Here is a 24,996-nt window from a genome sequence, read left to right on the forward strand (position 1 = left end):
TACAAATAATTTATACGATCTATTATGGAGTTCTTGAAGAACTGGAAGAATTCAATAAATATATACCAATTTTTTTATTGACCGTAAATACATACGATATGTAATTATTATAAAATTTTGACAATTAAGGCAATTGAATGGAATTTGTATTAAGAAAGAAAAATAAAACGGATATGATACTCGTATTAGTTATTTCTTTTAATGGTAATTCATTCTTTCTTTTATTTTATCTATTCATTTCTAATATCAGTTAAGAATATGTATTATGACCAATTAATTCCATTAATTTTGTCACCTTTGATTTCTTATGACAACTAATTCCTTGATGAACGTTATTATCATTATTTTCTAAAAGTTAATAAAGAAATTTACTTTTATTATTTTTTTTATCCTCTATTTCATGCTAATATTCTTTATCACAGTTTTTTCATTTAGATGTGTTAATAATATTTAATCCTGATAAATTTTAGAAGAATTCAATGTTAAAGCACTCTTGAAGGATTGCTCAAATATCGATCTTTGGTTTTGTTTATGAAGATCAACTATGGTATAGTTCCCGAAGGACTATAGAAGAAAACCTTAATATTGAAGCAAATGACTTCTCAAATAATGAATATTATATAATTGTGTTGGACATTTGGACATAGTTCTTGAGGAACTAGAAACTTAATATCACGCATCCCTGAAGGATTGCGCAAAGAATGAATTGCTCTTGAATACTATGAAGATCATTTGTGATATAAAATTTACTAGACCATTCATGAAGGATCGTGCTGATAACGTGTTATAAACTATTTCTAAGCATGAACAATAATATGGAAGAATAGAGAGGAAGAAGAGAAAGGAATAGACTTATTCACAAGTATGTATTTACATGGAAATAAGAGTGTCATTTATAGGACACACTAGGGGACAAGAAAACCTACCCCATAATGGGCATTCATTACATATTATTCATAACAGGTTTGAAAAAAATAATTAAAAGTGAGTAAACAATTAATTTTGAGATTTAAGTTTCTTTTTAAGTGATTTTTATGTAAATTGAGTATCACAATTTTCGAGTCGGATAGAATCACGTGGACGATAAAGTTTTCAGTCAAGATCAGTTTTTAATGCTATTGCAGGTGTTTGTTTGAAGTTGTTCAAAATTTAGGTTTTAATGATGAATATATGGAGAAATAAAGAAGGAAATGAGGGAAAAAAATTAGTTGGTGATGGTATATAATTAAATCATGTGCACATCGTATGTCAAAAGAATTTAAATTTTTGTAAGAGATGTTTTTATAATATATGAATATCAAAAATTATTCAAAAATATAAAAGTATATAATAGTTTGAGTAAAATTAGTGATTAAAAGTGATGACAGAAAATATTTGAGGACTAAATATTAATACTGAAATTTTTTATATTGACTAAAAATAAAACTCGATATATTTATAGGGATCAACAACTTATTTAACCACCCTAAAATTTAATGGTTAAAATTTAAAAAATTATTTAGGTCTATGTTGGACCACCGATAATATTGAGCCACGTCGTACATTTAAAGTTAAAAATTAACGCAAGAGATCAACATGATTAACTGTTGATAGTTCGGGACCCAAACTAACAAATTAATTAAGAGACCAAAAGAGAAATTTATCATTTTATATTTTTGTGAGGTTAACATTTTAAAAATATAAAAAAAAAAAAATTGTTTTCAATTTAATAAAATTTCATACAGTATTTGGTCAAAAAAAAAATCTATATAGTAAATTATACAAACTTAGGTATATAATTAAATAAATAGTTTGTCAAAAAAAATTAAAAAAATAGTTGAGAATTTTATTATGTAGACTAAATGTACTTGATAAAAAATAATGTGGCCCAAAATATACCGAATTTGATGAAATTTGAAATTATTAATTTCATTTTGGCCAAAATGTTGGCAAAAATGTAAATGATTAAATTTCATTTTAACATATAGTACTCCCTCCGGTCCTTATTATAAGAAACATTTTGACAAAATCACACAGACCAAGGAAGATAAATTTTCTCATTAATAATTCTAACATTTTATGTTATATTCCAAAACTAACCTTTGACTAGCATGAGAAATAGGTCTCTCTAATTAATGCACTAGCATTATAATGAATTATTTGATTGTATTTAATAAGGGTACAAATAGAATTGTGTCAAAGTGTTTCTTATAAAAAGGACCAAATAAAAATTCCAAAGTGTTTCTTATAAAAAGGATCGGAGAGAGTAATATAATATTTAATTTGTATGCACAATGAGAGTCTTAAAAAATTGTACACATATATATATATGGGGTTTTCTAACTTAGACCCTAGTTAGGTCTAAGTTAGCAAGGTGCACCTTTTGAGTTGGACAAAAATACCCATTTTTTTTTTTTGAAACAATAGAGCAACTGGGGCATGTATGTAATTTGCATCATAAAAATACCCTTTTTTTTTTTTTTGAAACAATAGAACAACTATTACATTTTTTAAATTTCTTCCAAATTTCGACCTCATTTTACGTGCGAATCGAACGCCGATTTCAAAAACTAATACCGGAAACCTTTGTAAAATTGAAAAACGATCAAAATCCATATAAGGAACGTCGAGTTTCGTTGAGTATTGAGGGAGATCGAACCGGGTCAAAAACCGGGTCGCACGACCCGTTTCTGCATAAAACGGGTGGGAGGGACGATGAACAGTGCGCGTCGCCCACGCCCACTCTCACCGGCGGCGCGTGGGGGTGCGTGCGGCCTCAGGGAGGCTCTAGTTTTTTTTTATTGTTTCATAATAAAATAGTAGATAATATTCTGGAAATTTTGGTATATTGTATGAAATTTTTGGAGACCCGAAACTATTTTTAGTTAATTAAATGAGTAAAAAGGTAATTAAAAATATTATAATTCCATAAAAAATTTCCAAAATTTTATGTAAAGTACTATGAATTATTTAGAACCCTCTTGTGTACCTCACTCTCCCTAGTTCAAGTCATGAAATTATTTTCACAAATTCCGCTGATTATTTAAAACCATTTAACAAATAATAATAATAATTTCATAGATTTGTACTCTGAAACCAATTGTTTTTTTATTTGTTTCTAATAAAATATTAGATAATATTCTGGAACTTTTGGTATATTTTATGAAATTTTTTGAGACCAGAAACTATTTTTCGTTAATTAAATGAGATAAAACGGTAATTAAAAACTATTGTTTGCTTCTGAAACCATTTAGCTGGAAGAATGGTTTCAGAGAGTTATACTGTGAAACCATTCTAGCAGTAAAATGGTTTCAGAAGCAAACAATTAAAAATCAACTCCCCTGAAACCATTCTATCAGTGAAATGGTTTCAAAGTACAACGCTCTGAAACCATTGTACCAGCTAAATGGTTTCAGAATGGTTTCAGAAGCAAACAATTAAGAAATTACTCACTGAAACCATTCTACCAGTAAAATGGTTTCAGAGAGTTATACTGTGAAACCATTCTACCAGCTAAATGGTTTCACAGTATTATATAAAAATAATTAAAGGTAGTGAAAAATTGAGTTTTTTTTTTGTGTCCAAATCAAACGAACCAAGTCTCTATTTGTAGACAAAAAAAAATTATGAATTTTGGTATAAAAATAAAAAAATAAAAAATTAATTTACAACGAAATAATTGAGTTTAAAGTATTAAATGAAAAAAAAAACACGCCAACCACCCAGCAGTTGACACGTGTCCTGCTTTTTTAAAATGAAATTTTCTCTCTCCAGGCGCAGATCTAGTGTGGTGCACGCGCTGGCTTATCATGGAGATGGATGATCTGGACTGTCTGATTGATCCGACAGCCATGATGAGATCATCGCTTGGCCGTCTGATGGAAATCAACGGTCTGTAACGGTGGTCCTGCGGTAGGCGCGCGACACTGGATCAGCGCCAATATGTTTTTTTTTTTTTTTAAAAAAAAGAAAGGGTATTTTTGTCCAACTCAAAAGGTGCACCTTGCTAATTTAGACCCAACTGGGTCTAAATTAGCAGCCCCCTATATATATTTTACTATATGTCATGTTGCTCTATAGGCTATACTAAGATATCTTCTTTTTTGTATAAGCTCTATATATTTTTTAATTGTCTACGTGTTTGGATGAATGTATAAAGTTTTTCTTAAAGAGATTAGAATTGAAATTAGCTCATTTTAAGAGATCGCAAACAAATTAATACCAGATGACTTGTAATATTTATATATTTTGTCTTATTTAGTTTTTACATGATTAATATAGTAAATGCAAACTAAAGTTCGAACTATGCTCCCACTTATTTATTATAAAAGTATATATTCCTATTCATCTTAAAAGATAAAATTTAAACAACTAGATTACTTAACAAGAAAAAAAAATATAACAATGAAAATAAGAATTCAATTGATTATAGACTTTTTGAACATATTTACTATTTTGTGTATCTAGTATCCTTGTTAATGAAATGAACGAAAATATTTTGCACTTGGACTTCTAGAAAGTTTTAACCTACTCAAATATGAATACTCATAATTCATTTAAATTGTTGGGTCAATAACTTTATTTTTAGGTTGGTGTTGTCTTTTCCTATGATACATATGTCGATCGATGTGCCACCTTAGGTTTGAAATATTATTAAATTGTTGGGTCAAGATATGAGCCTAAAATACCAAGTCGGTCTTCACATTAGAGTAAGAATAATAATGCAAGTGAGATTTGAACACTATATAACTTTACATAAATTTTGTAAAAAATATTTTTACATAAAACTATAAAATAGGTTCAATCTAAGATATACATATTTTGAAGTCATACGTTAAAAATTTTTTATGGCAAATTGTTAGTGATTAGAATATTATACGTTAGTTTTTTCATTGTCATGATTTGAATTTTGGACCTCTAACTCTTTAATTTTTAGTTTAATTAGTTCAATCAGTTGAGTTACACATCCCACCCCACTTTAAACTCCACCATTCATCTTTAAGGTAAATTTTTTAACCATTAGACAACTTTAAAAAAAATTATCCATTTTTGTGTTAGAAAGTTTTTCCTAATTCAATATTAATAACCTAACTCAATATGTCCCGTAAGCTTAACTCAGTTGGCAAGTATGATCCATTTTTATGCAGGGAGTCGGGGTTCAAACCTTAGTCATCCCACTTCTCCACTTAAAATGATAGAATTTCTAGCCAGTAGGCTATCCAAAAAAACCTAACTCAATATTAATTAAACTACTGTAATTAATTATGAACATAGGTAGATATATAGATTCATGCTATTCTTAATTGCCACGAGTTGCATGATTCTTCATTTTTCTTTAGATTTACGTTACGTGTATGTCATGAAAATGTACATAGATATCGTCGGTAATGTAAGCAATAGAAACTAGAAAGGTGTGGTGTGGTCCTCCATCTTTAATTAAAGACAGTGCATGAGATTCCATAATCTTTAATTACAAAGTACTTACTAGCTGAACCATTGGCTACGACAAAGCAATATTAATTATTGAAGGTACTCACTATACCCGACAATTTGTTTTAACCATCCTAAATCTAATCCTCTTATTAATCCATAGTGATCATGAAACATTTGGTTTGCGATTTTGAGTATTTCCACAAGCTTCGTGTTCTGCCCTGGGCTAAGAAATCCTCTTCTGGACCGTTGAGCAAGACCAATTCGCGGAGCAGCTCACGATGACTTTTCACTGGTCAACGTTCACAATATTCCTGCATATTGTAACGATCGGTCATCATAATGATGAGCATTAACTGCTCAGCATGATTCTCAAGCCATTTTCCGCAAATATTAATGGCATTGATGGCCATCAACGATACTCTTGGCCCAACATTGGTGGCTATATATACTCCATTCATACAGTGGAGTCAAGTACATATTCTTACTCACTGAAAACCCTTGTTTCACACTTAATTGACTTGAGCATCGGAGACTTACAGGTACACAAACCCCCTCTCATTCACCGTAACGAAAGAGGAGCAACACTGAACGCGGTCACGTTCTGATCAGGTACGATCACTTCGATCATTTGAATTTTTTATATGACCGATTTTTAAGTTGAAAGTGAGACATGCGAATTTGTTATTTTGAATAGACAAATGTTGGTAAAATTATAGTGGTTATGTAAATTTTCAAAATTGAACATGCGTCCTCCATAAAAAAAATTCAGTAAACAAACTAAATACGTATGACTTCAAAGTAGGCATGGCAATAAAACTCATACCCGCGGGTATCCACCCAAATCATACCCGCTTTGACGGGGAAAACCCGAGTTGACTGGGTTTGGGTTCGGGTTTGGGTTTTCCCCGATTTCAAAAGATGGGTTTGGGGCGGGTAATGGGTACATTGATACTCACCCCGAACTCATCCCCAAACCCGCCCCGCTTATATTAAAAATTAGATTTCACCTCTTTAAATTAGAAACGCTTAAACAATCTCTTAAATTACGTTTATATATATATTTTTTATTTTAATTTGAGTATTAAACAAACGATTTTCTCTAAAAAAAATTTCTTTGTTTAAAAAAATATTGTTGAGAGAATATAATTTTGGACATTTAAATTTTTTTTAATAAAAAAATACTAATATATAATCTAAATTCATGTGAAAAGAGGCTTAATGGGGATACCCGAAACCTGATGGGGATATCTGATCCCTGTTGGGTATGGATTTGGGGTTATCATTTTTATCCCCGCTCGAATTTGGGATGGGTTTGGGGAAACCCGAACTTTATGGGTTTGGGTTTGGGAAGGGCAAAATTCGTCCCCGCCCCGCCCCATTGTCATCTCCACTGGAGTGTCCGGAGTTCGAACTTCGACCCCTACATATACAATGTGATATCACTATCAACTGATTCTAAGTTCATGGGACATAAATTTCATTATTTTATTGACCACAAAAATGTATTTTGTTGTTAAGTTTACTCCCCACGTCCCAAATTATTAGGGGAAAAAATCTCATATTTTGTCCCAAATTAAATTACTCCCTGAGGATACAAATATAAGTAAAAAAACACTTTGTTCACTATTTTTTTTTTTGACGCAACACTTTGTTCACTATTATAAGCAAAAGTTAACTATTTTTAAACTAATTAATATTACTATTTCTAATGGTTGTAATCAAATCTAATCCGTTCATTTTTTTTAATCCAATGATTGTAATCAATTCACTTAAAATATCATATGATTGTATCTTTAGTGAATTAATTCCCAATTACCTATTTTTTCTAAACCAAATCTCTAATTATTGTCAAACAAATAAAACCCTAATTCAACATGATCATCACTCTCTATTACTCTTTTTTTTTGTACATACTCCTCGTTTTTTTTAATAGTTAATCACTTGATCATCGTCACTTATGCTAATTCATCATTGTTGAATGTAATTCATCATTCCATTAACAGATTCATAACCAAATGCAAAGAAGCATCAATACTCCTTGTTTTACACCCCCCATCCCAGAAAAAGAAATATCCAACGTTTCATTAATGTTTTCCAACGTTTCTTTAATGTTTTCAATCTCTGTCAGAGTCCTAATGTTTTCAATCTCTATGAACCATCTGATTCCTTTGCCATAAAATTAAAAATCGGCAATCACATAAATAAGCATGTTGTCACAATCTCTTTTATCAAATTTAAGAAGATAAAGATAGCTACGATGAAAAACAGCTACTTTGCAATCCAAAAATAAAGATAGAATGTTTTGGGACTTATAAGAGAGAGTGATGATCACCTTGAATTAGGGTTTTTTTTTAGGACAGTGAATTAGAGATTTGGTTGAGAAAAAGTAGATAATTGGGAAGTAATCACTAAAGATACAATCACATGATATTTTAAGTGAATTGACCACAACCATTGGATTAAAAAATGAACGGATTAGATTTGGTGTCAAAATAAAGTTTGACACCTGGTGTCAACGGATCCTAACTCATTTCTAATATAGTAAACTTTTACACAAATGGGGTAATATAGTAAACTTAACTCATGTTTTGCATTAAATCAAGAAAATTAACTACACTTAACTAAATTTCTTAAACACCGCATAAACAGTTTTTTTTTTCTAATATTTGGGTCCGGAGGGAGTATAAGGAAAAAATCATTTTCAAGAATTTTTTTCCCTTAATCTAATACTAAAATTTAATGCAAATTGCATTTAATTTTTTCTCTCTCCCCTTTTTTCAATAAACAACAACCAATAAGAATTGTTTTAACATTTCTCATGCAACTTATTCTAAGGAAAATCCACAAAAACAAATTTCAAATTATCATGTTTTACTTTTTTTTAATAAGTGTGATTTTTATTTTAAGTGTGATTTTTATATTTTCCTGTACAATTTGGGACGGGGAAGTAGTATTTTATTTTTTGAAGAAGTTAATGAGATACTCCCTCCGTCCCAAAATATAAGAACTAGTTTGACTACTACACGTATGCCAAAGCACAATTTTGATCATTAATATTTTTTAATTGTCTACTAGTAAAAATTATAAAAACTTGATATTTTAAAAATACTCATCAAAACAAATCAAACAATATTTTATATGCTAATATTTATATCTATATGTTGTTAAAAAAAATATGGTCAAAGCAAGATAAGTTAATAGTGTCATCTCTTATATTCTAAGCTTATTCTGATAAGCTAACCCTAAACATAATCTTTTTCCCTCTCTTTTTATTACAGTTTTATATTAAAAAAAATTAATTTGTCTACCGTGGGAATCGAACCAGCGTTCCATGCTTACAATAAAGTTTTTCAATCACTAGAGCATGTGCTTCAATTGTGATTAAAGTTAAAAAATTTAATATGTTAACCTAATATTAAATTCATCTCTAATCTTTTCTTATCTGTTATATTCTAAGCTTATTATGATAAACTAACCATAAACTTAATCATTTTCCTTCTCATTTTATTGCAGTTTTATGTTTAAAAAAATCAATTTTTCTATAGTGGGAATCGAACTCGCGTCATTTGCTTACAATAAAGTTTTTCAACCACTAGAGCATATGCTTCAATTATGATTAAAATTAAAAATCTTAATATGTACCTAATATTAAATGCATTTATAATCTTCTCTTATCTTTTATATTTTAAGCTTATTACGATAAACTAACCCTAAACCTAATCATTTTCTCTCTCTTTTTATTGCTGTTTTATATTTTAAAAAATTAATTTGTCTACAGTGGGAATCGAATCTGCGTCATTTGCTTACGATAAAGTTTTTCAATCACTAGAGCATATGCTTCAATTGTGATTAAAGTTGAAAATCCTAATATGTACCTAATATTAAATGCATTTACAATCTTCTCTTATATATTCTAAGCTTATTCTGATACGATAACCCTAAACCTAATCTTTTTCCTGCTCATTTTCTCTCTCTTTCTATTGCAGTTTTAAATTTTAAAAAATTTAAATTTGTTTACAGTAGGAATCAAACTCGCATCCTTTACTTACAATATAGTTTTTTTGTTTTTGAAATACCTTTTAATATTACAATTTTTTTGTTACATATTAGGCTAATTAGACCCGTGCACGCACGGGTCGAAGTTCTAATATAGTCAAAGTAGCTCTTATAAAATATGACGAGGGAGTATATATTAAGAAAATAGTTAATGATATACATTTCCGTGTTACAAAAATTCTCCTCAATATTTTAAAAAATTAAATTAAATTGAAAAAATATATATATATTGTTCTAAATACAGTGAACAATGCAAGTGTATTAACTATAAGTGTAGAAACTTGTATTTCCATGTCATTTTTTATTCAATGACTAACAAATATATAAATGGTGTTGTGTCATTTCTATTCTACTAATTAATAGACTAAGCTCGGTCTACTAATGGTGTTGTGTAATTGGTAAGAAATTTATTCATATTTATTATTTTATAAGACTATGAGTTTAATTCTCGTCATCGGATAAACATTTAGATATTTTGTAAGTACATATATCAAACTATTAGAATCTAACTAACTTAAATTTGACATAAAAAGTTTAGAGTTAAAAGAATAAAAATTCGAATTTAAATTCCTACATATCCGTTTTGGACTAGGAAAATTGCTTTTTTCCCCCATTGTTTCCTCCAAGGCCCCTCAAAGTGACCATTTTGACCCTATAAATGCGTTTGGACTCTAGAATCCGAAATTTGTTTGTTATGGTCCATACAATCCGAAATCAGTTTAAACAAGCAATTGGCTGGTTATGCCTGCCTTGTACGTGATGTTTTGCCCAGGAAAACCTGGGTTTGGACTGTACAATCCGAACGTCCTTATTTTTAACGGTTTTGGAGTATGGAAGCCGAAACTTGTTTGATATGGACCATACAATCCGAAACCAGTTTAAACAAGTCATTGGTTGGCTATGCCTGACTTGTACATCATTGATGATTTGCCCAGGAAAAATTGATTTTGGACTGTACAATCCGAAATGCTTTGATTTTTAAAATTTTGCATCATTTCGGATTCTACCAACCGGAAACGCTCATATTCGGTGTGTAGGATCCGAATAGAGTCTATATAGCCTATATTTCAGAAGTTGCACTTTCATAACCACTTGGACACTCAATTGGGAGCTTTGGAGCTAGGGCGATTTTTTTGGCGTATCAGAGACTTGAAAGCAACGTTTATTCACTCAAAGAGGGGCGCAATACTCAATCGGAGTCATACAAGAGGTAATAAGCACTTTTAAACCGTTAATTTTTTCAATTTTCATGGTTTTATGATCGCAGTCGCGTTTGGCTCATACAATCCGAACCCATTTCGGATCCCACATGCCAAACTGGACAGCTTTTTAAAATTTTGAATTTATTGTGATAGGTAGGGTTTGTGATGGCTGAACCTCCGTTTGAAATGAAATCGAACATCGATGAACCCGACATTGCACAACCTAATGTAGTTGAACCCGCAAATATTTTGGTTAACACTGCCAATTATTTTTTTAAGTGTGAAAAGTATAAGGTCCGAGATGAGATGATCGAATGGTGCAAAAAAGAGGCTATAAAAGCTGGATTTACTATGGTGATTGTGAAATCAGATATGGGGCATATCCTTGCAACGCCCTACAACCGCGTTGTAGTTTTATTAACTAAACACGAGATTGGTTATTGTGAAACTTATTTTCCACTGCGCGGTCGTCCACCGTTGGATCCATCTGCACGCATTATGAGTGTTGGTATGGTTCCAAACCATTTTGTGTATGTTAAATTGAAGGTTGGGTGTCCACTGTCTCCAACTTGTAAGGAATGGAAAAATCATAGGGCGCCAGAGGCTGAGACTTGGGAGGATACATTTATGGACCGGATGGTTGAGTTTGACGAACTCATGAAGAATGAAAAAGGTGACATGAAGATGGAAACAAATGAAGATGATCTTGTAGTTGTGAGAGACAAATGAAGATGAAGCCAAATGAAGACGAACTCATTTTGCTTGAATTGGTTTTAAGTTGTAATTTACGTTTTAGAGTTTGAAGTTGTGATTTATTTGATTATGTTTGAAGTTATCGTATGTAATGACAATGGTTATTTTTAACTTTTAATTTAGTGCAAAAGAGCAAATTCCGAACATGCATAATGTTGGCCTGTAAAACTGTAAAAAAATTCTGCAGAAAACTTGATTTTGGACTGTACACTCCAAACCTGTAATTTTAGTGACCATTTCGGTTCGCAGGATCTAAACCTGTGATTTTCGTGACCATTTCGGTTCGCAGGATCCAAATCTGTGATTTTCGTGACCATTTTGGTTCGTAGAATCCGAACATAATTGATTTTGGATTGTAGACTCCAAACCAACGTATAAGCACAATATTCCCCCCCCCCCCCCCCCAAAACGCGTTCCCATCTATAATTGGCTTGTTTCGGATCCCACGAACCACACATAATATATTTTGGATTCTAGGATCCATAGCTTCCTAAACCCCCCCAAATTCAAGGTTATTTTGGGATTTTGGGGGGGGGGGGGTTTAAGAGGAACATGGGGGGCGAAAAAAGCAATTTTCTTGGACTAGGGCCTTAGGCCCAAAGGTTGAGAAAATCTTCTTTCTCAACCCGTCGAGCATGACCCAAATATCGGATCATCCGCCTCTCCTCAACGGTTAAGGGAGCCTTGTCTTCAATAACGGCATACATCAAAATGTTGAGCATGTACTGTCCATCAAGGCTCCTCAGTAATTTTTCGACAGCCACTGGACATGCACATCAATGACTTTGGCCCAACGTTGAGAGGCTATATATACTCCTCTCATGCAGTGGAGTCATAATCATTTTATCCTCTCTTAAAACCTATAAATGCTTCACGCATTTCACTAACTTAAGCGTCGGGTTACCTGTAGATACAAAATTTTCCTTCCATTCACCAGAACAGAAAAGGGACATTACCGGACAAAAGATCGACTCTAATCCTGATAACATCAATATCAATATTTTTGCAACTACTAATTGAATTGTATCATTAAGTTGAACACATACAGATTGTTATCATTCCAACTACAATGGTCGCCACGGCAATCATTAAGATCTGTATAATGGCAGTAAAGTCACTTTCCATGATCTTCCTCCATTGTTTTGGTGCCTGTTCCACTTCAATGAATACATGCAACTTATGTGAAAATGACTCTTAGGTCCCATTCAACCATTTTAATTATTGTTCTGGGCCGAGCTTAGAGCTCGAGCATCAGAGGGTGTCGAACACGTATATCATCCGAGCACGTCCTAACGGTCAGATACCCTTGCGTATCGTAACGGCCGTAAACCGGAATGATGAGCATTTACTGCACATCAAGGCCTCCAAGCCGTTTTCCGGCAGCCACTTGATGGCCATTAATGCCATCAAGGGCCTTAGCCCAGCGCTGGGGGCTATATATATGCATCTCCACTTCATTTGCAAGGTACGCATTTTTATAGCTAAGAAAACCTTACACACATACTGACTTGAGCGTCGGAGTGCCTGCAGGTACACAACCCCCCTCCGTTTCAACAGGGGTCTCAACGCTCTCAACCACCGCAAACGCCGGCGAAGTCGCATCATTCTGGTCAACACGATCAGTGGCGCCGTCTGTGGGAAAATAGTTTCCCTGTTTATTCAAACCAAAAACTAAAAAACTTCCTCAAAACACCTTCTTCACGACCAATGGCTGGCGTTAACAACCACCAAATCCCGGAGCACGTGGCGGAGAACCATGGATCACGGATGGACTACGCGGCGTACCATCCGCAGGACGGACAATTCGCCTCCGTAACGGAAGATGGCCAGGGAGGGCAAGACGCACATTACGAGCCCTACAACCCAGAAGAACCGCAGATCCCTGTGGCTACCCCGCCACAGGCGACTCCGGCAGTGGCTATCCCTCCGGGCGTTCCCATGCAAGAAATGATGGCTGCGCTGGTCAATGCAATCAACCGCCAGTCGGACTTACTGCTGCAGCAGAACCAGCGATACGAGCAGCAGAATCAAAGGCTCGAGCAACAAAGCCGTCGCATCGACGCAATTGCTGAGTCGAGGGTCACGGCGCAAGCTCGCCCAGCTCGCCGTTCACCCACACCTGTGAGGAGCAGAACCTACTCCAGGTCTCGCTCACCACCTCGCCACAGAAGCGAAAGGAGGTCGAGCCCAAGGAGAAACGAGGCTATATCTCGAAACTCCACCCCACCGAGGAGACATTCCCCTAGAAGGGACAACCCTCCTCGCCGCCAAAGGAACCGATCCCCGGAAGAAAGGGACAATCACCAAGGCCCCCTCTCCCGAAGGATTCGAGAACTCCCCCTACCGGTCGGACTCGAAAAACCACCGGCAATGGATACCTACGATGGCTCGACAGACCCCGACGAGCACATCGAAAATCTTGAAGCTCTCCTCGAGTACAGAAATGTACGAGGCTCTATCAAGTGTAAGCTCTTTCCCACAACTCTGAGGAAAGGCGCTATGGCTTGGTACAAGAGCTTGGCGCCAGGATCCGTGGACTCTTGGTCGGACCTGTGCGCCCGCTTCCGGGCTCACTTCACTTCCTCGAGGCGTCACCCAAAAACTGAAGCAACCCTCGAGGCCATTATCCAAGGCGAGAACGAGCCTCTAAGGGCCTACCTCGAACGGTTCAACAAAGCAGCCGTAGAAGTGAAGGTCGAGGAGGGCATGAAGCTGTATCTTCTCGATAGGGGATTACATCCGGACAGCGACTTTGCTAAAGCTGTCGGTATCGAAGAGCCGAAAACGCTGGATGCATTCTTCGAAAAGGCGAAGAAGTACATAACTTACGAGGAGAAACAAAGGGCCAAAGATGTCAGAAGGCCTAAAAGTCAAGAAAAAACCAGGAACCATGAAAAGGACGAAGCTGGAACCTCGCGAAGAGGTAACGAAAAGCAAAGGGAGGAAAGGATCAAAGATTCCAAACCTCCTCGGGGAAAATTCACAACATATACTCCGCTGAATGCGTCAAGAGATCGCATTTTCGCCGAAGTCTCCGCTGCGGACTTCAAAAAGGCTGGGATCCACTTCCCAAGACAGCAGCCCATGAAGGCAAATACTGATAGGACGAAATTTTGTCGCTATCATAAAAGCCATGGACACGTCACTGAGGACTGTGTCCACTTAAAAGATGCCATCGAGATTCTGATACAAAAGGGTTATGCCCGGAGATATGTTCAGAACGACGAACAAGCACAACAACAACAACAACAACCAAGGCGGGAGCCTCAAGAGGTCGCAATGGCCATTGATGTTCCTGAGCAGGAAAACAGAGGCATCGTCCCTCAGGCGCTTGCCATCTCAGCACCTGAAATTCCACTCCCATCCCCGGGGTCAGACGAGGGAGCGCTCATGAGGCATTTTAACGCCCACCTGAATGGCTCATGGGAAAATTTCCCAAAAGCACTGGTGATAACAGGTGGAGGGCTAAACAAAATCACCCTCGGATCGGTAAAAAGGAAGTTCGAGGAGCTGGAAAACGTTTGCTCGGTGACTCCCATCACCGTCACCAAACCTGAAGGAGACTCCGACCCACTGGCCTTCTACAAATCAGAAGTTCCTGGGGGCTCACCAAACTATCAGATACCACTGTTGGTGAGGGCTCGCATGGCAAACTTCGACGTCCACCGCATCCTCGTAGATCAGGGGAGCTCGTGCGACGTAATGTACTCGGGGCTATTCAAAACTCTACAGCTGTCGGAGAAGAACTTGGTTCCTTACGTAGGACCCGACCTTCAGGGGTTCAATGGGTCGACTACCAAACCTTGGGGATACGTGGACCTCATCGTTACCTTCGGCGAGGAAAAGGCTATGAAATCCGTGAGGACGCAATTCATGGTCGTCGACTGTCCCTCGCTGTACAACTGCATCATCGGCAGAACTACTTTAGCGGAGCTATTTGCTGTGTCGTCCACTGTTCACTTAAAGCTGAAATACTACACACTGGACGGCCAGGTCGCCACCATCAACGGCGACATAGCCGCTGCGAGGAGATGCTTCGAGGCTGCAGCGAAGAATCTGAGCACCGTGGCAACCCCCAAGAAAACTGAAAAGAAAAATCCGGGGGTAAACACTGTTGGAGGTTCCGTCGACATCGATGCTCGACTCACAAAAAAGGAACATCAAGAAGAAAAACAGAAGGACCTCACCGATGCTGAAAAGAAAATCTACCGCCCCATCCCGGACGGAGATTTCGAACTGGTGCCCTTGGGCGAAGACCCCCTCAAAGGGATCAAGATTGGAACTGGACTCCCCGACTTGGTCAAAAAGCAGCTGATCGCCTGCCTTAAGGACAATGCTGAACTGTTCGCCTGGAGCGCTGCAGAGATGCCTGGTATCGACCCTGAGGTCGCCTGTCACCAGCTGACTTTAGATCCTAGGGCTAGTGCCGTTGTTCAGCGGCGTAGGAAGCAGTCTCCCGAAAAAGCGGAGGCTGCCGAAAAAGCTGTAAAAGACCTCCTCGAGGCAAATTTCATTTCGGAAGCTAGGTATACCACCTGGCTATCCAATGTTGTACTTGTTAAGAAATCGAATGGAAAATGGCGCATGTGTGTTGACTATACCGATCTTAATAGGGCTTGCCCTAAAGACGCTTACCCTTTACCTAACATAGACAAATTAGTAGATAATTCATCAGGATTTAAATTACTATCGTTTATGGATGCGTACTCGGGTTATAATCAAATAAAAATGGCTGAAATCGATAAAAAGAAAACAGCGTTTATGACCGAATCCGGTAATTATTATTACAACGTAATGCCTTTCGGGCTTAAAAACGCAGGCGCCACATACCAAAGGATGATGAACAAAGTCTTCAATAATGAAATCGGTGACATGCTCGAAGTCTACATGGATGATATGATCGTCAAATCCGAAGAGGAAGTCGATCATACAGCCCATCTAAAAAGAGTGTTCGACCAAGCGAGAAAGTATAACATGAGATTCAATCCTGAAAAATGCACGTTCGGCGTAAAAGCTGGGAAATTCCTCGGGTTTTACTTAACTGAAAGAGGAATCGAAGCTAACCCCGATAAATGCAGAGCATTCTTTGAATTCCCTACGCTGGACTCAAAGAAATCTATCCAATCACTAAACGGGATGCTCACAGCCTTATCTCGTTTTGTCGCAAAATCCGCTCAACACGCGCTACCTTTATTCAAATTACTTAGAAAAGAATCCGCATTCGAATGGACAAAGGAATGCGAGGACGCGCTACAACATTTAAAACGAGCATTATCCGAACCCCCAGTCCTAACGCGACCCAACGAAGGGGAAACCTTATATCTTTATCTCGCCGTAGCATCGGAGGCCATCAGCGCCGTTCTCATAAGAGAAACCGAGCAAGGGCAAAAACCTGTCTATTTCGTGAGCAAGGCTCTGCAAGGACCAGAACTCCGGTACTTACAGATTGAAAAAACGGCCTTAGCAGTAGTCATGGCCGCGAGGAAGCTAAGACACTATTTCTTAGCTCACTCCATCGTGGTTCGAACTGATCAACCGATCAAGCAACTCCTTGCGAGGCCGGATATGACAGGACGAATGCTAAAATGGTCGCTCGAGTTGTCCGAATTCGAAATCTTTTTCGAAAGCAGAAAGGCTTTAAAAGCCCAAGTGCTAGCAGACTTCATAGCCGAGATGACCACACCATCTACCCCGGACAAAAACAAATGGACCATCTTCGTAGATGGATCCTCGAATCCACAAGGGAGTGGTGCGGGTATCATACTCGAAAGCGGTGAAGGAGCGCTCATAGAAGTTTCACTCGAGCTCGCCTTTCCAACCACAAACAACCAAGCCGAATACGAAGCTTTCTTGGCAGGATTAAGGTTGGCTCAGGATATGGAAGCTGAGGAAATTAAAATATTCACGGACTCACAGCTCGTCGCATCACAAATAACCGGGGAATACCAAACAAAAGACGAGCGACTCACGGAATATTTAAACTTGATCAAAGAAAAATTAACCAAATTCAGACAAACCGAAATCAAGCACGTTCCTCGCGAACACAATGCAAGAGCAGATATTTTATCAAAGCTCGCAAGCACTAAGAAAAAGAAGGGCGGAAATCAATCACTTATTCAGGAAACGCTATCCAAACCAAGCATAGTAAAACCCACCGAGGTATTCCTGATATGCGAGATCGACGCCAACAGCTGGATGACACCCGTGTTCGAATTTCTGAACACTGGAAACCTCCCACTTGATAAGAAGGAGGCGGCTAAGGTAAAAAGGAGAGCCTGCGCATATGTAATCCTAAATGGAAAAATGTACCGCCGAGGATTTTCCATCCCTCTGCTAAGGTGTGTCGAGGAAAGCGAGGTAGCCTCGATCCTCGGCGAGATCCACGAAGGAATAAACGGTCAACACATCGGTGGACGCTCCTTGGCCAGAAAGGCCTTGCGAGCAGGATTCTATTGGCCTACCATGCAAGCAGACGCAAAAGAGCATGTCAAAAAATGTGACAAATGCCAACGTCACGGGGATATGCACTTGGCCCCTCCAAACGAGCTAAGAACGCTATCGTCCCCGTGGCCGTTTTCTTGGTGGGGGATGGACCTCTTAGGACCGTTTCCAACGGCAGCAGGACAAAATAAATACTTAATAGTAGCTGTCGACTACTTCACGAAATGGATCGAAGCCGAACCTCTCGCCCACATCACAACATTCAACGTGTTGCGATTCTTCAAACGCAATATACTTGCGAGGTTTGGGATCCCTCAAGTTGTCATTACAGATAACGGGACTCAATTCACGGACAAGAAAGTGCGAGAATTCATGGCAAAAATAGGTACAACCCAACACTTCACCTCTGTCGAACACCCTCAAACGAACGGACAAGCCGAAGCTGCAAATAGGGTTATATTGCGAGGACTCAAAAGAAGGTTGGATGAAGCAAAGGGAAAATGGACAGAAGAACTACACAGCGTACTCTGGTCCTACCGAACCACTCCACATTCTACAACGGGAGAAACGCCTTTCCGACTGACGTACGGAACAGAGGCCGTAATTCCAGTAGAAACCGGAGCATCATCTTTCCGAACGGAAGTACCCCTCGAAGGGGAAGACAACCACGAAATGCTCAGAGAGGAGCTCGACCTCTTGGAAGAGCTCCGAGACGGCGCAGCCCTCCGAGAAGCTACTTTGAAACAAAAAATAGCAAAACGGCATGACAAAAAGGTCATCAAGCGAGAATTTGACGTTGGGACACTAGTACTCCGACGCAACCAAAAAGATTCTCGTGAAGGTAAACTCGCGGCAAATTGGGAGGGACCTTATCGTGTTCGAGCCAAAACCGAAAACGGTGCCTATTATTTGGAAGATCTTTACGGAAAAGAAGTTCCTCGACCTTGGAATGCCGAAAAGCTCAAACAATACTACAGTTGAGAGAAGTTCAAAACCGTCCCTCAACGAAGGCTGTGTCTTCGCCCATGAGAAGCACGCCTATACAACGGAGGAGTGCTTAGGTACGGGCATGAATCTTAAAATATAAAACAAAGTCGAGACGTTTTGAGCTCGATGATGTTGGCGAGGAAAGCTCTAGACCACGGAGCACCATCGTCATAGTACACGCCCGGTAGAACCCCAGCTCGCGATGGGATGTTCACACCCCGAGGAGGAAAGCTTAACAACAGCCCCTCTCCTCGTTGTTAGTTTGGATAAACATCTCCAAACACTTGGAATGGTCCCCCACACCTTCTAAGCCCGGCATCTAGATGGTACCAGCTACCACAACGATGACCACCGTCCAAACACACACACTAGCGCGAAGAAACAAGTAGTTCGGCGTATAGAATGTTTGGAAAATTACCAAGTTAAAAACCTCAAGATTGGTCGAACATAAACGAAGGGCATCAAGCATACGGATCGTCACAACGAAAAGATAGTCAAAGCGCGAACCTAAAAGCATTGAGCGTGCAAACGATCGATTCGAGCCACTGCGTTGTTGAAACTAAAAGCTGCAGCAGCCACCATGTTGGACTCAAGCTCCTGGATCTTGGCGATCAAATCAGCACGAGAGGAGGAAGCATACTCCCCTTGAGGATCGAGCTCCTTTTCCCGATCTTCAACAACCCCGGTGACTTGGAGCCTCTCCAATTTCCCTTCCAGCTCGCCAATCAAATCCTTCTGCTCGTCAACCTTCTGCACGGCGCTATCCCTCTCCTCGGACACCGTCTTGAGCCTATCCTCCGCTTCCTTGAGATTGGTCGAGAGGGTCTTGCGCTCCTCCCTGAACACCATGCAGGAGGCCTCGGATTCTGCCAACTTCCGCTGCAGCAAAGGCAACTCCTTTCGAGCTTCATCCCTTTCCTCCAGATACTTGCATTCCCGGCCATTCAAAAAAGTCGCCACCCCGACTAATTTGAGCAGAGCCATGGACTGGGCGGCTATTTCAGTCCGGAGACCCTCAGGACCCATATCCGAGAGGATGGCCTCATCTGCCGGATCAACCTTCACTTTGGTCTCTCCGGTCAACAGTTTCTCATGAGCATAAAGTGGAGGAAGGACGAAATCATCGGCAGGAGCACCAGCTGACAACCTATGAGGACCAGGGCGAGGAGGATCATCCTGACCAGAAAGATCCACCACTTCACGCTCCGGTTGGGAAGAGGTTTCTTCCTCCAGTCGCATCCTCTTCGAGCGGTCCACGTTGGAAGCTGTGGGCGACTGAGGGGCAGAAGAAGTTGTAGCAGCACTGCTCGCCTCCCTCTTGTTCTTGGCAGCACGAGCTTTGCGGAGAGCAGCAGATCCACTGGTCATTGTACCTACACAAATCAGAGCATCAGTTAGCAAAACAGAAGGCGAGCAAATAGAAAAAGCAATAACAGTTGGTAGAAAATAAATAAAGAAAGCTACGAGCATACTCCAAAAAACGGTCAATTCCTCCGAGGTGTCGCAAGCGAGCAGCTCTTTCGTAGCGATCACCTTCGGGCAGGTCAATCTTCGACCATCTTCCCCAAGCAAAGGCTCGCCATTCGAGTCACTCAGAAGGAACGGAGGCAAGCCCTCCACAAACTCTAATAATTTTTTATAATCAGCTCTCTCCTCAGCTGACAACGCTCCCAGCGTAAACACAAATTCTTTGGTCGACATGGAATAATGATCCCTGCGCCAATAGAACGGGAATCTAGCAAAATCCTCCTCTATAGGGAGACCCTGCTCATCAAGCACTTCCTGCCCAAGTTCATCAATGCGATGCCCCCTACGAACGAAATTGTTCCAACCTTTCGTCGTGATTGGCCTAACTCCATAGAACACGGACTTGAACCCTCGTACCGACTCGTCGAACATATCAAAGAGGCGTTTCCGTTGCCTCAAAGAAACCCATCCATGTTTGGTGCTCGGTACTGGGGCTCCCTTTGCAAGCTTCCCTTTCGCCTGCTCCCCCCGAGGACAGCTCCGTTGAAGGCCAAAATGGTAAAAGAATAAAGGCAAGGTGGGGCCCAGACCCAAATACTCTGCAGTTTTTTCGAAAGCCTTGATAAAGGCCAACGAGTTCGGATGAAGTTGAGAAGGGGCCAAGTGAAGATGGCGAAAGATGGACACCTCCAGATCTGTGAAGGGCAACCGAATTCCCAGATGCTTAAAGGCAATCTCGTACATGGGAATCGTCCCCCAAGCCCAGTTGCCGCAGATCCGGTGGCGAGCAGTGGGAATCCGCACCTCGAAATCTTCGGTGGGAGGAGTTTGTATATCCGTGCACATCGTCTCCGGGATGTCACTCTCGCAGTCTTGATAAACTGACGCCGTCTCTCGAGGTTCATCCGCCACCCACGAAACGTCGGCTCGGATACGAATTGATGAGGAAGGCTGTTGATCTATGAACGTGAATTGACTTTGAGATCCCTCAGCCATCTAAAAAACCTGAAAAAGCAGAGGAAGGAAAAATGAATTCGACATTCAAATCCACCCTTCCACCGCCAAATCAAGTGAAAGGGCGAGGATCTCAAACAAAACACTACACGGAAACTAAAGGTGACAAAACAATTTCTCCGAGCGCTAAGTTCATCAAACAACCGAGCACGAAACGCATGTGGTGCTCGACACTGTTCTAAGCTAAAACCCAACCGTCAGTTGGTAAAAACAAGCGATTTCTCGCCGGAAAACCGCGAAAAACCCCTCTTTTGGGGGGAAAAGGGTGCTAATCACCACCTACAACCTTCAAAAGGACTACCCAGGCTACACAGGAAACAAAACTACAAACCCCTACCACGCAACTAACTACATAATCAAAGTAAAATCCAAAGCAAAATCTTCACAGATTAAAAAGGATAAAACACTTACTTGTTGATTAAATGAAGATGGGAGTGAGGAGTTTGTAGTACAAGAGCAGAAGAAGAGCAAAACCACCAGAGAAAGCTTGAACCGGAAAGGCAAAATGATGAAGAAAGTAGGTGAGAAACTGTAAAGTTTCAAACGAAAAACCTTCCCTCCTATATATAGGCCAACGCGACCGTACAGGAAAACCCGCGCCGCTCCCATCTGAACCACAGGATCGATCCAACGGTCCGGATCAATCACGATCAAGTGGCTCAGATTTAATCTCAGGATAAACGGAAAGGCGCGAAAATCCAACGGTTCAAGACGACCTCGAGATTCAAATCTCAGCTATAGCCACTCAAGTGCTATGTGAACAGTCTTTACACGTGGCGAAAGGAAACGAAGCGACTCGTCCTTTCAAGTCACATCCGTCTGCTCGCGCAAATCTCGCGAAATCCAAGACACCACATCCCGAGAAAATTGCGACCAAATAAGGAAATGCAAGATCCTCGGAATCCCTTCCCCTTATTTCTTTGCTAAAAATACGGGGAAAGCCGCAGCAATCGAATAAGAACACCGCGCTCCTCGACAAATTCGTAAAGTCGAAAACATGCTCGAACAAGGAGTATAATTTTTCGATCGAAAGTCCGCTCGGAATGGTTCAGAAAATTAGCGACATTATTAAATTAAGAGCATACATAAAGCATGAATGCAAATAAAATGTGCTCGAAATATTTAAAGTAAAAACGGTCTTTATTGATGATAATCCATTACAAAGGGAAGAGGATTACAAGGGGAACCGAGCACCTAATCCTCACGCTCGGAACCTGAGCTAATTGCGGAATCCGAATCAGTCCACAGCACCTCCTCTGGCCATATCTTAGCCTCCTTCCCGATCTGGGACCCTCCTTCACCAGAGGCAGGGCCAGGAGGATAGAGGTGGGGAGATTGACGAGCCCTCAGGAACTCCTCGATTGCCCCAATGAAATCCGCCGATTCGTCGGAACTGGAGGTATCAGAAGTATCCGAGGAAGGGAACATCACCTTAGCTTCTTTCCCCTTTTGAGAACGAGCCAGCGCAGGCTTAGGAACCTCCGCTCTCTTTTTTCCTCTTCGAGACTCAGAGCCATCAGCAACAACCTTCTTGGAATCCCTATTATCCATCGCTAGCCTTCAAACTCAGGATATGGGAAGCCAAAGGATAAGCAAGTATTTATAGCAAAACTTGCCGCCCAAAGGACCAGTCACCACACCTGACATCCCATAAATGCGAGAGGCGGCTGCAGAAACCTAGGATTGACCGCTTGGAATAAACGATTTTCCCTTTCCAAAGCTTGACTTTGACCACAGGGACACCGCGAAAATTCAGCTGCCCAACTCGGATCTGTCACGTTCGGCAAATCGAGACGAATCGATAAAGCTTCAAGTCATTACCCTCGCCTACGAGCATAACGACTTGGGGGGCTCCTGTTCTGGGCCGAGCTTAGAGCTCGAGCATCAGAGGGTGTCGAACACGTATATCATCCGAGCACGTCCTAACGGTCAGATACCCTTGCGTATCGTAACGGCCGTAAACCGGAATGATGAGCATTTACTGCACATCAAGGCCTCCAAGCCGTTTTCCGGCAGCCACTTGATGGCCATTAATGCCATCAAGGGCCTTAGCCCAGCGCTGGGGGCTATATATATGCATCTCCACTTCATTTGCAAGGTACGCATTTTTATAGCTAAGAAAACCTTACACACATACTGACTTGAGCGTCGGAGTGCCTGCAGGTACACAACCCCCCTCCGTTTCAACAGGGGTCTCAACGCTCTCAACCACCGCAAACGCCGGCGAAGTCGCATCATTCTGGTCAACACGATCAATTATGTCACAAAAATTTCCTTGCATTTTACCTACCAATAAAAGGGTCCCAATTTCCCAAACAATGTCTCAAATTTTTATCACAAACTTGGACAATCTCCAAGTAGGGTTCCCAAAGATCTAGAATGCTAGTTTATGAAGAAATGAAAGATTAAGGTTTTTTTTTTTTTTTTTACAAAATGAAAAATAAACATGTCATACTTTTTTTAATTATTTTGTGGAAAGAAGTTGGATGCATGAATGTAGGGAAACATGTTTACCTTTAAGCATTAACAAAGTTGTGGTTGACATAAACACACAAAAAATATGCAAGAAAAGAAAAAAACATAAAAAAATCTCTCTTGGATTCCATGATCTCAACTTTGCACCTTTAGTAGCTTTTATATATATTTGTGTGTATATAAAATTTCCCAATATTTTTAATTATATATAAAATTAAATTCACCTGAATATGAGTTGGTAGCTCAACATAGTCAAGGAGGATGACTCTCCAACTAAAAGCATTAAAAGTTTGTCATGAACAAGAAATGTCAACCTTATAATTTCTTCTTGATTTATTTATACTCCCCTTGAATATTCATTTCTAATTGTGGTTTTTTTAATAAAAAATAAATAATGTTCTAATTTTTTTCAAATTTCAAAGTTACCTAAACTACCTTTTGTTAATTATACACTTACTTTATCAATTATTTTATATTTATATTAAAGGGAGAGAGTAAATGGTTGAGTGAGTCAATTCTTTCACTTATTTTAAAGGACAATAATTATTTTACTTTATCAAATAGATGGAGTATTATTTTGCGAAAAGCAAATGTTAGGTCGGATGTGCATAGGGATGTCAATGGGTAGGGTATGGGTAGGGTACTATAGTACTCATCCACATACCCGCGGATTGAAAAAATACATGTACCCATCCTCATACCCACGTGGGTAACAACTTTTGCCCCCGTCCCCATACCCTATGGGTACCTAGGTACCCATACCCGTACCCGTTACCCGCATTTTTACTAAAATTAAATTGATCAATTATAAAATATCATATAATTTTAATAGAATTAAAAAAATTTCAAAGATTTTAATATTGACTAATGAAAATTATAAACAAAATTATTACTAACTTTATGTTAAAGTTCATATTTATGTTAAATATTCACATTATTTTTATATTATGTTATAAATAAATATTTTTATTAAAAATATGTAATAGTTTAGTAGAGTTGTATTATTTTAAATTGATTTACATATATTATAATATAATAATATAAATAAAATAAATAAATATATATTATGCGGGTATGGGGCGGGTTGGGTACTAAGGTACCCGTACCCGCACCCATACCCGTTCATTTTTGCGGGTAATTACCCATATCCGTGCCCGTACCCAAAATGCGGATTTTTACCCTACCCGTT

This window comes from Trifolium pratense, linkage group LG2 (genome assembly GCF_020283565.1).
Source record: "Trifolium pratense cultivar HEN17-A07 linkage group LG2, ARS_RC_1.1, whole genome shotgun sequence".
Taxonomy (NCBI): Eukaryota; Viridiplantae; Streptophyta; class Magnoliopsida; order Fabales; family Fabaceae; genus Trifolium; species Trifolium pratense.